The sequence below is a fragment of the Petaurus breviceps genome, unplaced genomic scaffold, assembly GCF_028583685.1.
Source record: "Petaurus breviceps papuanus isolate PSGF00001 unplaced genomic scaffold, PetGlider_PUasm1.0 37, whole genome shotgun sequence".
NCBI classification, from domain to species: domain Eukaryota; kingdom Metazoa; phylum Chordata; class Mammalia; order Diprotodontia; family Petauridae; genus Petaurus; species Petaurus breviceps.
This window is the reverse complement of record NW_027186296.1, coordinates 54,438,732-54,453,029: the sequence shown is the minus strand read 5'-3', so window position 1 is coordinate 54,453,029 and position 14,298 is coordinate 54,438,732.

The window sequence follows — 14,298 nt, the reverse complement described above, 5'->3', positions numbered from 1 at the left end:
AGAGAGAGAGAGAGAGAGAGAGAGAGAGAGAGAAACATTTTGGTTTGATAAAAAGTCAGACAAAGGAAAAACAATGTGACTTCTAGTCAGTAGAAAAGAGAGCACCCCAGAGATAAAAGAATGTGTCTCCCTCATTTCCAGTATTTCTGGTTTAGTGAGAGAAGTTCTCTATGTTTTCCTGAAGGGAAATACATCTGCACATAAAGCTTTATGACAGATTTAGCATTACAGCAGTCATTTTTTTCCTTTGAGCGTTGGTGGTGGTGGTGGTGATGGTGGTGGTTCAATTTTGACTTGCAAGAGTTCAGTCTTTTAAAGAACAGAAAGTTCTCTACTCATTTTCTAGAACAAGTGGTAGGGAGGTTCCTGATCTGCCTCCCCCTGCAAAAAATAAAAAAAATCCTCCAGAATGTTATTATTCTTTAAATTAAAAAAAAAACAGAATGTTATTATTCTATTGTGAAATATATGCTATAGCAGGTCATAGATTGATTTTGGAAAATAGTTATTTTAATATATTCCTACTTTACTGCTCTCTATCACTAACCTTTTACTCAAATGAGAAAATCTAAAGTACACATCCCTATGTTTACTATTAACAAAAGGTTTAAATGTATATTTATGTTTTAGAAAACAAATATATGCATATGCATGTGTATAAATACACATACATATGTACTTACATGCATACATACGTGTGTGTGCTTTGTACTTCCTGGAATTTTAAAAGAAGTATAAAGCACTTTCTTTCTTGTTCTTAATTCAAAAGCTGAGTTTAATGTTACCCAACGAGTTACAAAGAGTCATTAGTGCAAATTTAAAAATTTCTAGCCCTAAGAAGATCACATTAGACCTTAGAAAGGGACAAAGGGAACTCTAGTGTTTTGACCAGTGTTGTGTGATCTCTCCTAAAATTAAAAGAAAGCCTCATTAGAATGAGAATTCGAAAAGCATCTAAAGCAAACCCAAGTATATGTTTTTCAAACTCATAAAACCTATGGAATGGATTTTCATGAGTTGAGGATGAAAGGCAGTGACAGAATCCAACATATCATTGATGCCACAGTTGTTACAATTCTCATCATCCTCTGATAGCTACAGATAGTTATAGAACATCATCATATGTTGGTAATATGTCAGTCATTTTAAAGAAGAGAGAGAAGATATTTATATTGCATTACAGTTTCAGAGTGTCCTCTTTGGGGAGGACCTATGATTACTTGCTTCTTTAATATCTTATTTCTTTGTAGAGAAACATCATTTTAAAAGTTTAGTTCAATGCAGAAAGATGGAAAAGTTCTATAAGGAATAAGTGGAATGCTTTTAAGCTATTATCAGATCCCTAGGAATTTAAAACATATCTTTTTTTATTAGCTTCTTGAAAATCCATAAAGTTTGTAGGAACTTTTGAGATCATCTACTGTGGTCCAAACCACATTTTGCAAGAATCCATTGCATATAATCCTCCCAAAGGTATATTCCAACCCCTACATGAAGACTTATAGAGATGGAGAAGGCTATTTCATTTTTGGAGAACTTTGATCATTAAGAAACTTCTCCCTATATTGAGAAGAAAGCTACATCTCTATAAGTTCCACCTATTTTTTTAGTTCTGCCCTGGTTGAAATGGGTGAGAGGCCACTTGGCATGGTGAAAAGAGCACTGGCCAGCCTTGAAGCCAAACAATTCAAGTCCCTCTTTTGGTGCATGCTATCAGTGTCATTTTGTCAGTTACTTAATATCTAAATGTTCCAGGCAGTCTATAATTATAAGTTGGAGAGAAGGTATCAACCTGCATTGTAGAAGGAATTTCATCAGTTCTGGATATCAGAAACTAATGAAATCAGAGGCCCAGTCTTTATCTGTGTCCAAAGTGGCCAAACAAAACAAAGCTTAATACTACTCCATTCGATGACTCTACAAGGATGACGATGATGATGATGATATTTAGCATTTCTATATCCTGTAAAGTTTTTTAATGCCAATTACACACATGATTTCATTTCCATTCTCAGTTTCTCTTCAACCTATATTGTCATATGACATGATTCCTCATCCCTCATCTCTTTCTTCATCCTCTTTGGGACAATTTGTAGCTTTGAAAAATTGTCTTCCAGCAGAGAACATGATATTCCACGTATGGTACACCTAGGAAAAAATGAAGTATTTTATTTTGTGATATATATGTATATGTATGTATATATATATTCAAAGATTCACATTAGTATCTAACCCACTCTATTCTATGACTTAGCAGATGGTCTTCCAGAATGACTGTGACAAATACTTCATCACCTTTAGGCCAAGCAGAGGATGTGTCCCTCCCTTAGCTAACCATGCCTTCAGACCTCAGACACACAGTCACTATGCAAAGATTCCTCCTTGAATCATTTTAGTTTGATAAGATTTGATAATGCTTATATTATTTGTTGACAGAGGCTTCAAGGTGTACTTCCACACTAAGATGAGAGATCATAGTAGAATTTTAGTTGTTTGTCCTTTGTTTTTGAAGAGGACCATGACTTCAGGGAAATAATGACATGACTTTCAGTTGACTTTGATTTGAGTGACAAAGGGCTGTGCAAGGTCAGCAGCCTCACTTTCTCCTCCAGAGCCATCTGGGTCCAGGGGGCTGATATTCATCAGGATTACTGGAGATTATCCAGGAAGCAATGGGAGACCCTGGACCTTTTAGGCTAAGGCCTTTTTAGGTACTTAGCAAGGTAATGCCCACTCAATGAATAGGCCTCTTTAAGAAGAGAGTCAAAGCAAAGGATATGAATAGGCAGCTTTCAGAGGAAGAAATTAAAGATATCTATAAGCATATGAAAAAATGCTCTAAGTCACTATTGATTAGAGAACTGCAAATCAAAACAACTCTGAGGTACCACATCTTACCGGTCAGATTGGCTAAGATGACAAAACAGGAAAATGACAAAAGCTGGAGAGGATGTGGAAAAATTGGAACACTAATGCATTGCTGGTGGAGTTGTGAACTGATCCAACCATTCTGGAAAGCAATCTGGAACTATGCCCAAAGGGCTATAAATAATTTCATACACTTTGACCCAGCAATACCACTTCTAGGGTTGTATACCAAAGAGATAACAGAAGTGGGAGGAAGACCCATATGTACAAAAATATTTATAGCAGCTCTTTTTGTGGTGGCAAAGAATTGGAACTTAAGGGGATGCCCATCAATTGGGAAGTGGATGACCAAGTTGTGGTATATGAATGTAATGGAATACTATTGTGCTATAAGAAACAAGGAGCAGATGGACTTCATATTTACCTGGAGAGGCTTATATGAACTGATGCTGAGTGAGAAGAGAAGAAACAGGAGAAATTTGTACATAATTACAGACACAATGTATGAGTGACGACCAAATTTGATACATTGGACCCTTCTCAGTAATGCAGGGCTATAAGTCAACTCTAAATGACTCTTGATGGAGAGGGATGTCTACATTCAGAGAAAGAGCTAGAAAGAACAGAGTTTGAATGCAGATTGAAGCAAACTACCCACTCTTTCTTTTTCTTGTTTGGTTTTGTTTCCTCTTTCCCATTGTTCATTCCATCTGATACAATCCTTCTTTATAACCTGACTAATGTCTAATGTGAAAGTATTTGTAGATTCTATACTTGATTATATGCTGCCATGGGGGGGGGGAAGGAGAGAGGGGGAGAAAATTTGAAACTTAAGGAATTGTGGAACTGAATCTTGTAAAGTAAAAGTAAACAAATTAATAAAGACCTAAAAAAAAGTGAGTCAAGGGATGGCCCCTTTAATTAGAAAAAAACATTAAAAAAAATCAAGTTGGGGGGCAGCCAGGTGGTGCAGAGCACTACCCCAGAGTGGGAGACCTGGGACCGGTTCTAGGCTCAGATACTTAACACCCACACAAAAATAACTGGCTGTGTAACCTTGAGCAAGTTACTTAACACCAATCGCTTTAAAAAAAAATCAAGCTGGGAGGGGAAGACCCTCAGACATGCTGTTCCAAAGAGAAACAGTTACCATGACACACTCTAAGCTAAGAGGGCTCAAAATACAGCCTTTAAGTGGAGATTGCACAGGGACCAACCTCTGACCATCAATATTTACCTTCCTTTGGAGAAGAGGAGGGAGAGGGAGAGGACAAGTTGAGTTACCCAGTTGGCTGAGTCTCCATTTAGGCAGCTCAATCTACTCACGGGTTGTGTTTGTCCTTCATTTGTGAAAAGGACCATGACATCAGGGAAATGACATGACTTGTAGTTGACTTTGATTTGAGTGAAGGAGGACTATGCAAGGTCACCAGCGTTCAGCTATTCATCAGGATAACTGGAGATGGTTGAGGATGCAGTGGGGAGACTATGCTTCTGGTAATGCATCGTAAGATCATATTAATATGGGGAGGGAGGTGTTGTTATGTGACACTGTGATTCACTATTGAGCTTGTAATTCATTAACAATAAAGATCTTTTTTTTTCATAACAAATATTATCTAGTAATATCTATTATGCCCCTAACTTATTTAGTTTTTTTAAATGAGTATAGAATTTTTAGGGTTTCTGATTTAAACTTCATTTTTATAAAATTTAAAGGATGTTGGGATCATTTGGGATCCTATTTTTTCATTCAATGTATTGGTTATCAAATTTTATGCCATTCATACAGATGATAAGCATGTCTCCCATTCCTTTAATTGAATCTCTTGATAAAAATATTGAATAGAATTGGTACAAAGAGTCCTGTTCCTCTCCACTAGATTCCTCCCTCTATGTTGACATTCAACCATTAATTACTCCACTTTGAGTTCAGTTGTTTAATCAGTTTCAAATCAGACTTATTGTATCATATTGTAGCTCATATCTTTCTATCCTGTCCAAAATGGTACTATGGGGAAATAGTCAAGTAATTTCCTGAAATTCAGTTATACTATACCCTTAGTATTTTCTTTATCTTATAAAGATGTCAGAAAAAAGAAAAGAAAATGGAATTGGTCTGGCATGTCTTGTTCCTGTTAAATCTACCTTATCTTTATAATTTTATAATTATATGTTTTATGTATAAATATATAATATATACAATTTTGTGATTTTAAATCATCTATTGTATCCATTTGTTACCGTCTTCATTGCTCATATGAACAAGGAAGAATGGGTGAAGAGACCATATTTGATAATGGGAACAGCTCTAGCATCCAAGAGTTATTATCCTTCCTATGCTACTAGAAGAGAAGGGAGCAAGATCATCAACAATAGTCACACAATTCCAAAGAAATCAGATGTATTTAAAAGTTGGCTTCTCCTCCCACCTTCGAAGAATATCTGCACACCCCTGGGTCCTTCAAAAAGGGTTTTGAAATGAGATGGTTAGCAGTTTTCTTTTCTTCTTTCAATCTTATTCGAATCCCATCCCCCACCCCCACCTTCACTCCATCTCCCCATGGCAGTGAGGGCCAAGTTTGTTGCTTGCAGCAGAAAGACTCAAACGTTTGCACGATCCGACTGTTTTCAAACAGACTCGGCTCTTGTGAGCCTTACCAGCTGTGACTAATAGCAAAGAGAAGGGGGGAAAAGCTGCTTGGGCCTGTAGGCTTCAGACAGGCAGGCTCTGGGGGAAACAAGAGAAAGCCATTAACTAACCACAGTATTATCTTGATTCTCTCTGAGAAACGAGCTAGGGACGGCTAATGAACTAGCCTTAACGTTTCAAACTGAGTGCACCTCTGGGAACTCTGCTAGAACAAACAGTGTGACAGATCAATGCCTGATTCCTATATCAAGAGAAAAGGTTATTTGCTCCTCCAAGGAATTATAAGATTAGTACATCTCTATGATACACTTTCTGGCTTTTTAAAATATAACTTTCTTTAGTATGTAAGTTATACATGATAGAAAGTGTGTGTGTGTGTGTGTGTGTATGTGTGTGTAGAGGAATAGATATACACTTTTGTAGGCATGTGTATATAGTTGTTTTAAATCTGATTATTATATAAAATAATATTGTAAGATGAAGTAGTTTTTCATTATCCTTCCTGAAACATAGATCCAGAGTTTTTGACTCTAATCTAGGTATTTATTCAAGTTAAATAAGACAGGCTTTAATTCCTAAACCTAAAATGTAGAAATGGTTCAAACTGCAGGGTATATAGGTTTGGCTTTCTTTTTTTCAAACATCCCCATGTGGCTAATAGGGAGGAATTTTCAAAAGGCTACCGATTGCCTAGAAAATCCCTTATCTACCAACATCACTCAAAAAAATATTCTATTTAGATGTAATGGAATTATTTATCACTTTGGCGAAAAATACTAAAAAGAACACTACTTTCAGATTCAAGTTCAGTTCTTGACCCCTTCCTTTGCCTACCTGTTTGACCTTGAACAAGTTACTCAACATCTTCTAGTCTTTGGTTTCCTCATTCATAAAAAAAGATTGGTGCACTAGATGATTTCTGTGATCAATTTCTGTGAAAGTGATATAAAATGACATCCTTCTGTATTGTTGATAATGAATGTAATTAGAATATGGTTTACAATCATCCAAATTATTACTATCTCATGAGGGTGGTCAACAGGAATGTCAATTTTAGTCTTTGAGATAATTGAACTTATATTCAATATTTAAAAAAAAAGTTTTAAATCATTAACCTAGATCAAGAAGTCACTATTGATTCCTGATCATAGATTTAGGGCTTTTAAAATAAAATTGTGTTCATATTTATTCTTAGAAAATGACCTGCATGATAATTTGAAGATTGAGTTGTTTTGGTATTCCTTTTCAGTACTTATGGTGATGAGCTGAAAGAGCCATAAAAGTATTAAAGAAAATCTTTCTTCAAAGGATTGTAAAGCTTAATATTGGCTGGACACAAAATAAAAGATTTGGGTGTCAATTCCCCCTGTATCTCAACCTACTCTGCCATTTGTCTGCATATCTGGACTCCTAGTGGAGAAAGATTGCCCAGTGATTCATAGGATCTGAGAAGTTGCTGTCTGTGAGGAAAAACCTTAAAAAGAGCATCTCTCTTATCTGGCTACACATCAATACACATTGCAACTATGTTGTGGTAGTATTATAAGGCTAACATTGATAATCAATATAAGTGGAATAACTTTTTACAAAGAAAATACAAATTAACTAGTTAACAACTACATATACAATATTCTCTTTGGAATCCTGGCAGAGGGATAATTATAATGTAATATCAGTCTCTATGTATAGTTTTCAAAGTATTTCTCCATGAAGAAAGGTTTATTAATAAGCCTTTAGTACGTGCCTACTGTAGAGAAATCGCTATAGTTAGTGTAATACAGGCTACAAAAAGAATTAAAAACATATTCCTTTATGTTGTGTTTGGGAAGATGGAATACATAGAATGATACATTAACATTTAGGAGATATATCAATGTTCTGTGCTGTTGTGCCTACCTGGGAAATGGGTCTATTCTTGTCCCTCTCCCCCATCATTACCACCACCTGCTACCACATTGCTTTGTAACCAAATGACACAAGGTCAAGTTGACTGGAGCTCTCAATAATGCTCAGATTCTTACCACTTCTGCTTTTTTCTGGAATCTCGGGAACATTATCAGTAAACTCTCTTTGGGTAGGTGGGGAGGGAGGCTGAAGGACAGCCTACCTTCCCGTCTCCTTTTCTCCAACTGTCTGATAACCACATCCAACTTCTTCGGTGTTGTAAAGTTAGACTTATTAAAAAAAAATATAAAAGAAGGATAATATAGAAGGAGGGATTGATAGAAAATAAAACTACAGTGTCACAAATTACAAAAACTCTTATGGTTTAATCTTAATTCTAAGCAACAATTTATAGAGCATTGGACCTATTGCTTTTATCCTTCACCTTCTTATCAACAACCTACCAGATACTGACTTTGATGTTAACTAAAGAGTAGTTTGTACTGTAGTTTTCACATACCAGGGTGCTACATCTCAGACATCGAGGATCAACTTCTCTAGCTTTCAGTTTTCAGTGGGGTAGCTCAGAGTGTACCACCATCATGGTTATTCTCAATTATAACATTATGGCTCCAGTTTCAATGGCCTGGGAAAGCCTACCTATCTACCTGCTCAACTCCTAATGAATAAAGCTCTACCATAAATGGATTACAAAGTTCTGCACTCTAAAACTTTGATTTGTCCCTTGGCCTTTATCTGGAGGTCTTCAGATATCAATCTCAAACAGTTACTCTTCCTTACTTTGACTCATGATTTTTTTCCTAGGCAGCTATATGGCACAGTGTGTAGAACACTGGAGCTGGAGTCAGGAACACCTGAATTCAAATGACCTCAAATATTAACTAGGTTTGTGAACACTGGGTAAATTATTTAACCTTTATTACCTCAGTTTCCTCAACTGTAAAGTGAACATAATAATAATAGTGTATACTTCTTAGGGTTGTTGGAAGGGTCAAATGACAAAATATTTATAAAGCATAACCTTTCCTTCCCTTCTCCCTCCCCTTTCCTCTTCTAGATAATTTACCCAAGATAAATTCTACTAGTTAACTCTGGTGGGGATTGATGAATATCTGACAAAATGGCAGAATAGCTACTTGCCTTGGTTCCTGTGGTTTAGACCACTCTGGAGCTCTCTGGACTTGGGTCTCTATGTAGTTCATCACATAATCAATCTCCCAGATTCATTTGCTTTATTGTTTTGAACCAAGTCTTATGACAAAACTCTCTAATCATTAGTCAAACTAAGCAAAGCGACTCATTTGAGGTCAATTGACACTGTACTTTTTTTTTTAACCTATGAATTCTATGTTTCCTCACTACAGGGTGATCACCCATTAGTGTATGGTTATTGCCCTTTTTCCTGAGTTAATCTTGATGACTTCCTCTTTTTATTATCTTTACAGGAAAATTCCATAAGCATACAGCAATATCAATATATAATCACCCACCCACCCTTAATAATTGATTATAGTCATTGTACCATAAAGGGGGCAAATCAATATCTATGTCTATTATTTAAGTATTCATGTTGTCAATTTAATTCAAACATTTATTAAGCACCTACTAATTGCACCCTGTATTCAGCTCAGGGGACATAAATATGAAAAGAAAGCTCTTGCCCTCAGGTATATTAACATCTCCCTAGTATTCATAGATTGTGAAGCTAAACTGAAACAAAGATGAGGCTGAACCATTTGACTACTTCCAAGGAAATGCATCTTTTCCTTTCAAGTACAATTCTAGGCATTTGGAAGGTATTTGATCAATGCTTGGTGAATTAAATTATTGAAAAGTATTCCTCCCCTATGACTGTTATTTCAAGCCAGTTTTAGTGACAAGATAAGGTTCATTTAGCAATCAAGGAGGATCCACAGACATACAAATCATGAAGGTCCTAAAGTCCTTAAAAAGTTTGTTCTCTTAAGTAAGTTAAATATGCCCCTATAATCTTATTTACTCTAGTAATTGGCTAAGCAAACTATTTCTTCATAGATAATACAAAGGTAAAGTTCACCAAAACCCCAGTTGAATTATCACAAATTCCTAATTATTGAAGTTTAAATTAATGAACCGTTCCTGTATATTTTAAAATGAATCCTCTGGGAAATTTTTTGAAGACATGCCACTGAATCTCTAGTAAGGTGATCTAATTAATATAAAAAATATTTGCATGTTCAGTGATCTGAATAAAGTTGGCCATCTTTCTCTTACCATCAACCCATTTCTTCTCCTTTCACAATATTTAATTAAAAGAGCACTAGGCAAGTTTGGAAAACTGGTTTCTGGGCCCTACCTTAAAATTAACTAGCTTTGTGACCTTGGAAAATGCACCTACTCTAGCCTCAATTCTTCATTTATAAAATGAGAAGAATTAGGTGATTTCTAAGGTCCTTTCCAGCTCTAAATTTCAATTCAATTTGGAAAATATTTATAGAGCACTCACTTTTTGCAAGGCATTTTTCATGAAGGCAGTAAAAAATCCCTATTTTAATCCCTGCTCTCAAAGAGTTTACAATATAATGTAGAGGTGGAGGTGTGGAGGAGGCATAGGAAAATAATACTATAAAATGTCTATCATAAATGAAAAGGTGAGGACCCAGGGAAAATATTATGAGAGAGCTGAGGGGTAAGAGAATCCTTTGAGGTAGAAGGAGGGGAAAGGGAAAAGTTGTGGTCAAGGAAAGTTCTGAGATGAGTTCAGCCTTGAAGAAAGGAAGTTATGTCAACAATGAGGTGGGAGGAGACCATTACAGGCATGTGAAAACACTTAAGTATCTGGAGGCAGGAGGACCTGTAATAATGTTATTACAGTCTAGGTGAGAAGAAAAGAGACTCTGAATTACACTCCTTGGAGGGAGGGACAGTGAACTGGAAGAAGATGGATGCTGAAGAGATAGAATGGCATCCTAATGTACATGCATTTAGTGTAATTGAGTTCAGTTGTGAGTATATGAGGTTGGCAAAAAAAAAGTGTGTGAGTGTCTGTGTGTATGTATCTATAACTATGAGAGAGAGAAAAGAGGAGAGGAGAGGAAAGAGGAGAGAAGAGAGAGGAGAAAGAGAGAATAACTTAAGTAGTGCTGGCAATTCCACAAGTCAATCTAACATTCCATGTAATGGACATATTACGTGGGGTAAGATTGAGATAGGGGATGTCACTCTACATTGACTTTTAAATCATGAACAAATCAATCATGGGTATGATTCTAGAATGTCCTCTTCATCATACATAGCCTCTATTGATTCTACTTAAGCTGAGCCAATGAAGATAGTTTCAGTCAGTCTTCCTAGAAGTACTTGTCAGTTAGCAGAGCTTATTGTTTTTTTTTTCTTACTCCTTTATGTCTCCCCTTATTTCTTCATGAAGTAGATAGGGGAGAGAGTTATTTGGTTGTGTAATATAATCATATTCATGTGTTAGGGCCTATGAGAATATTTTCTCTCAACCATCAATTTTCTTGCCAAATAAATCTTTCCTTATTTTTATCTTCTACATGAGAAGAAATCTTTTGTCTTTTTTAATCATTACATTAGCTACTTGTTGTGAAAACAACATTGATATCCAATTGCTTTCATAGCAAATATCACAGATATATCTCCTTGGTATAGATTACCTTCTTTTAAAGAGACTCTTTTCTTTTTTCCCTTCATGTTATTTATGTCTTTTGTTTCTGCATTACCTTTATTTCTAAATATGTGCCCCTCTCCCTCCACACCAAGATTCATCCCTTATAACAAAAAAAATTAAAGAGAGAAAAAAAATTACAGTTCAGAAAAACTAACCAAAAAAAAAAAGTCTGACATTCTATACAATAGCCCATACTTACAATACCCTAGGTTTGTAAAAAAAGGGGCATACCTCTTCTTTCTGACATCTCTTCTTGGGACTAAGAGTGGTCACTATAATTTCACAGCAGTGAGTTTACTTTTGCTCCGTTTTGTCATTGTTTCATTCCATTTGCAATATAATTATTATTTACATTATTTTCCTGGTTCTGTTTTGCATCTGTTCATTTGTCTTCCTATGCTTTTCTGTATTCATTATAATCTTGCATTCTTACTTATATTTCATTATATTCTTGTACCATCAGTGTTAACAAATATAAATAGATGGCAATCCACTTGTGTTTTTGACCCAATTCTTTGCTAACACAAGAAGTATTGCTATAAATATTTTAGTCTTCATGGGGCCTTTATATTTATCACTGACCTCCTTGCCTAGCAGTAGGTCTTTATGGGTCAAAGGATTTGGACACTTGAGTCGCTTTCTTAGCATAATTCTCAACTGATTTGCAGAATGATTCAAACAATTCACACCTCTGCCAACAGTATATTAGTGTGCCCATGTAATGTAATGCCAAAAGAAAGGCAACTTCCCAAGGTTCAGAATACCAGCATAGGTGCTCTCCATTTTATTCAGTGACAAACCCAGAACAGAGAAGATCAAAACATGACATCATTCAAAATACAGCATTTACTAAGTGTGATTAAATAATCTCCAAGTACTACCCCACCCCAGGACCTTCCAATCATTCAATCAATTACAAAGTCCCTGTTCTAAATACTACTCCACCCCTAGGCTATACCTTCATTTAGTTCACCACAAAGCCCCTCTTCTCAAATGGAGATTAGTTTCCAAACATAAGTAAAGTACCTTCATTTGTTCAATCACAGAGCACAAAAAGGTCAAAAGTTCCCCACCCCTGGATCACAATTGAATCTACCCCAGAGTTACATCAAGTTTAAGCTCAGCACTTAATATCCAAATGGAGGTCTTTTCTTCATCCTGACACAGAGGCAAGTTCTCAGCAATCTTAGTTCCTGGGGAGACAAGGCTTAGCAAGGCCATAAGATACATTGCCAGTCCCTTCATGAATTCATCCTCTGTCTGTAGAACAGTCCTAGAACCCCTGAACACATTAGCAAAGCCCTCTCCCAGGATTTCTGTAAACATACAACAAGAAAATCCCTCTTCAGGGCTTCTGAACCAACAGAAAGGCTCCCAGAGCCCTGCAACAACAGCACTGTCCTTCACCAGTGGACAGCATTCATCCTGTCTGCAGGACAGTCTCCAGACCCCTGCAACAACAGCACTGTCCTTCACCAGTGGACAGTATTCACTCTCTGTCTGCAGGACAGTCTCAGGGCTCCTTAGTGAACAGCCAGGTTCCAGGACTTCTTCAACAAAAGGACTGTCTTTCACCAGTGGACAAATCTGGCAAAAACAACATCAAAACAGACAGACAAAGTACCAGCAAAATAGCCATGTCTCCTCAGTCCTTGGCAGCTCAGAGGGGCAGGTCTCAAAAGTCCAGGGCAATTCAAAGCAGCCACCAGCAATTCTCTTAGTCTCTCTCTCTCCACGAGGTGCTGCTTCCAAAAAGATCTTCCGCCTCTCTCTTGTGTCTCCAAATCTACGTCACCAGCTCCTCCCAGTTCAGGACTTTCTTTTCACATCAACAAGCCCATCCCACAGGTGGGATTAACAAACTCTGGGTTTTAACACAATCAATTTGAAAACCAAGCCAATAGAGGGGAATCTTTAATTGCCATTACTATCACAGCCCATAGTTCTGTAATTCCTCTAATACTTAACTAATTCCACGTTTTGTAATCTTTGCCAATTTGCTGAGCATGAGGTAAAACATCAAAGTTGTTTTGATTTACATTTCATGTATTATTGTGATTTAGAGTAATGTTTTCTATCCTATTCTCCTTTCATATAAAAAAATACTGTATTACACTTTATAGGTGACAAAGGGATTTTAAGGGCAATTTTTCCTACATGCAATTTTGATCCTATAGTAATCTGGAAATCTTAGGTAGAAGCCAGTTGTGATACCCTAAGAGGCGGCTTTTTCCCTCGTAGAATAGAGATGATGTAGAAATGAATAGGAGTGGCAGTGGTGATACAAAGAGCACTATGTTGAGGGAGAGAGAATAGTCAGCAATGACTCCAAGTTCTCAAACCTTTTCGGGGAGGACCATGGATTCATTTCAACAAATACTGAGACTGAAGGGCTAGAAAGATGTTCAGCTAGAGGTATACAACAGACTCTTGTTCATATGGGACTGAAATCAAGGACAATGTTTTAGAGTAAGTTATAGGTATGGGAATCATCTATATAAAACGATAACTGCATTGCCATAATATGGTAACTAAGATAGTATAATGTATTGGAAAAAATGCTGGATTTGGGTTTAAATCCTATTTCTTCTATTTACCTGTGTGACATTGAGAAAGTCATTTGACCTCCCTTAGTTTACTCATCTGTAAAATGTAGAAGTTGGACCAAATGATCTCTTCAATGTTCCTTCTGGCTCTAAATGTACAATCCTAAACCAGGGGGTCTATGAGATGATTAAATTTCTAAGACTATAACATTCATATTTTCAGTAGAAGAAGCGAGTGGGTAGAAGGTCTAGAGAGCTGCCTTCATAGTCCAGGAGAACTGGGTTCAAGTCCTTCCTCTGAAACACTCTTGATGTGTATTCCTGGGCAAGTCACTTCATGCTGTCTGCCATTGGTGGAGTAGCCACCAATTAGTTGCTTAATGTACATCTGTGCACCATTGAAATAAGAGATCCAGGCCTCAGACCTTTACTTAGGTAATTAAAAAGTGACAAATGATATATTGTTCAAAAAAATCATAGTTGTGTTTACTATCAAGTATGTAACTTACACATAAATTTTATAGAGAATCCCCTCACTAGGCATTCACTAAGCAATTTCCATCCATATACCTCATTGGGCATATAGATGATTTGAGTCCCTAAGGTATTTTTGGGTGTGTCTGCTATGTAGCATTTTCAAATGCACCTTAAATTCT